The following is a 3928-nucleotide window of genomic DNA, read 5'->3' as shown; positions in this document are numbered from 1 at the left end:
GTTTTGACATATCTAGAAGAGAATAGGATTCTCTCCTGTTGAAATCGACTTTGTTAGACATAGTTCGATCCATGATGAAATTTACAAGTCTGTCAGTCTCCATTTAAGGTTATGCTCTTAAGACTACTTATTATGTTCTGAACTGGATTTAGAATTAATCAGTTGCAAAGACTCCATATGAGATATGGACTAGGTATAAACGATACTATTTTACATTAGGATTTGAGAGTGTTTGCTTTATGTCGAGCATTTGTAGATCGATTAGTTGGGATCTCGATCTTATATATATTATTTTGTAGGATAATCAAAAAATCTAGAAGATATAACTTCTACCATGCTAAAGAACAAGAGTTGTTTAGTATTCAGTTTAGAAAAAGAGTACCTTTATGAAGGTACTGATGCCTTTAATGTAGAACTTATGAAATTTGATAGATAGAAGTATTGGAAATTGTGTTCCAAAGCCAATCATCAGTCTGTTGATGATTGTGCTTATCATTATAATTGTATATGAATTGTTGAATTAATAAATATTATTTGATTTTTTCATCACTGTGTACATCTCATTTTGAACTCCTGTTATATGATGAAGTCTTTAAGATGATTTGATTCGATATAAAAAGATATATTGTTTAGTCCTTAAACCTTAAGTTTGTGACAAAATGATATACTATTATTAGGATGATAGCTATATCAAGTATAGGTCATTGTGTGTCATGTATGTTGGTTGTTCTCTTAACCAAAGAGTGTGGAGATACTAGTATGGCATGCAAGTGAGATGTAGGAGTACATCTTACTGAACGTGACTAATTACTGAGCACTCTGCTGTCAAGAGTAGCTCACGAAGGATATGGGTATAAGTGCCCCTCCAACCTAAGATCACCATGATGACTTGCAAGCAACTCACTATGCTTTGGTGCGGACTACTTAAATTTCTAATTCAGTGATGAAAGATTTTGGGTATAGTCAAGTACTCGCAAAGTCAGTGTATGAGTTAAGATGGAATTGACCCCTCCGAATAAGTAGGAGTTAATGTATCAGTGTGTTTCAATTTAATAAAATCTTGGTTGGGGTAATCCATGTGATGGATTTTGAAAATTAAAATATAATGTGGATGACCATATTAGGATTGGCAATTAAATCCTAGGTCACCTTGAGCATTTTGGTCAAAGGGATGAATTATACGGTAACCATATGCCAATAGGTTCTCGAATGATGCTTTGCAATCTTTTGACTTATACGGACGTCGAGTACATTGCTAGATGGTCACTTTGATTGGTATAGAAAGATTATTTTCATACTACCAGCTTATATTCAAACCTATGGGATCACACTCAAAAGAAGTTTCTGACTGATCATATGGCTGATCAACGATTAAGAATCATCCAGGATAAAACAGTCAATTCAATTGATGATTAATCCTGTGCAAAAGTTATAATAAATCAATTTGCTAATTGTTAATGAATTATAGAAGGATTGATTAGTAATTAAATTTTTAATTAACTCAATTTGATTGGGCATTGAGGTTTAGATCGAATCTAATTGAATTGGATTCAATTTGGTTTGATTCGATTAGGTTATGAGATGACCTAATCGCTAAGGATGTTCGATTCCTGATATGATCAGGCCTTGAGTTTGATTAATTTTTAATTTGATTAGAATTTGATCAATACTATTTGCTATCTAATTAGATTAAATTTAATGGTCTAATTAAGTTTAATCTAATTTGGTTGGATTAAGAATCTAATTGGATGAAAAAAATAATTCAAATTCAAATCTCTTGCACCTTTTTTATCTGTGCCCTATTATTCTTCATGTGAGAAATATTTTATATCATTTTTTTTTATGCTTAAAAGCCTTTCTCATATCCTCATCTGAGTCCTTTTAAATTAGAAATTGATTGATTTAAATTTGAGTTCAAATTGATTTGAATTTGAATGAAAATCTAGAGTCCAAATTGAGTTAGACTCTCCTCTTCATGCCACCATATTTCACCATGCATAAAGTATTTTTGCATGAGATTTTTTACACCATTCTGATGTTGGTTGACCTCTCTCTAATTTTATATGATAAAGATAAAGTTTGGTTCAAAATTTAATTCAAATTTGATTTGAATTGGTGATAAGGATCAACCAACATTTGAATTTGAACCGAAACTATTTTATTCTTATCCTTATCTTCCATGGGATGCCAACCTTAAAAGAAGATCAATTTTGTGTGAGATTAGAAGTAATTTTTGACATGAGAAACCTAAGAGAGGGGACGTAAAAAGTTGAGAGTGGGTTGGGCTTCCATGCATGAGAAATAGAGGAAGTGTTCTTCCTCTCGGGCGTGAGCTGTGGGTTCTAGGGTTTCATCTCTAGGTTTTGTGAGAAGAAAAATACAAGAGTGAGTCTTGTCCAATCTTTCACACCATCACCTTCTTGTAAAGATTCATCTTTTGATCAGGAGGAGTCTAGAAGATCTAAAAAAAGAGCTTGGATCAGCCATCTAGAGCCTTCGATGCGAGCTAGCACTCCCGCAAAGAAAGATCCGATTAGAGCTTTGAGTGGATGATCTGTAGAGATCGGACGATCTGTGTGACTACTCGACATCAGTGAGAGCTTTGTACTATACTTACTAGTAGTGGAGATCATCGATGCACAAAAAGATGATGAGTTCTGAACTCTACCGATATAATCTAAAAGTTAGATCAGATTTAGGGCATTGATGTGATCGATGCAATTTTCTATTTTATATCAAATTTTATGTGTAATTTTTTTATATCATAGATCCTTAATGATAGTTTAGATCTGATCTAAGATATATTTAGAAGATTAAAATATTTGATTTTTTATTATTTCACTATAAAATTTTAAAAATACATACTTTGAACTATCCATTTTCCCTTCAGATGGTACCAGAGCAAAATTTTCTTATGACATAAATTTTTTGTATATAATCTAATTTTAATTATTTAGATTAGATCTAAATAATTAATTTTGAATCTAAGTAGTATAGTAATCTGATTGGATAGATCCTCATAGCCATCCGATCATAGGAGAAATCAGGATTTCACTATCCTATTTATCCATTTGATGGGATCTCCTATGGCATGTAGGGGTGTTGGATGATCTTTTTCATGATGATAAAATAATAAAAAAAATTTAAAATTTTATTTTAGATCTAAAATTATATATATTATATCTAAAATTAGAGTCTTGATTATTAGATGATTGATTGTAAAAATATTTTATAAAATTAAAAATTATTTTCAAACACCGAATCCGAACCCATATTAGCCCAAAACTTAATTAAGAATTAAGCGATCTAGATTTGAGAATCAAAGATCTAAGGCATTAATTTCATAACTCATGAGTTATGGGTTAGCTCGAGTCAAGTCCATTTAACTGGATTAGACCTAGGGTTAGAAATCATTGATAATTGACCATGTTAGTAATTGATCAAATCTAATTAAAAGTTAATTCTGATTGGATCAATTTCTTCTCTTGATCAATTTCAATAGATGTAGTTGGTCAAGTCCATATCTTTGATTAGACCAATATGGACTTTGATCATAGCTCCATGGTCAAATCCAAGTCTATAAGTTGATCAAATTGAACATGACTAACTAGTTGGTGTCTAAGGTAAGTATGGTAGCTTTGATCGGTGGTCATTAATTGAGAGCTACTCGTATAGATTGAGTCTATGTCTAGTTAATGGCATATCTCTCCCATCGGTCTCACTTATCTGGTCAACATAGTGAATCATGTTTTGATTAGATCACTTAATGATTGGAGTTGACCCGTGCTAACTAGAAAATCAGTGTGACTGATTTAGGTGCCCCTACTTCGACTTGTCTTAAGTCCTCTTTATGACTTGGTGAAGTCAGTAGGAGAATTTATGACTGGTTGGTTGGACCAGCTTTTATTTAATCTTTTTTAATCTGACT

Source organism: Elaeis guineensis, chromosome 9 (assembly GCF_000442705.2).
Source record: "Elaeis guineensis isolate ETL-2024a chromosome 9, EG11, whole genome shotgun sequence".
Classification (NCBI taxonomy): domain Eukaryota; kingdom Viridiplantae; phylum Streptophyta; class Magnoliopsida; order Arecales; family Arecaceae; genus Elaeis; species Elaeis guineensis.
Note: the sequence above shows the minus strand (reverse complement) of the source record.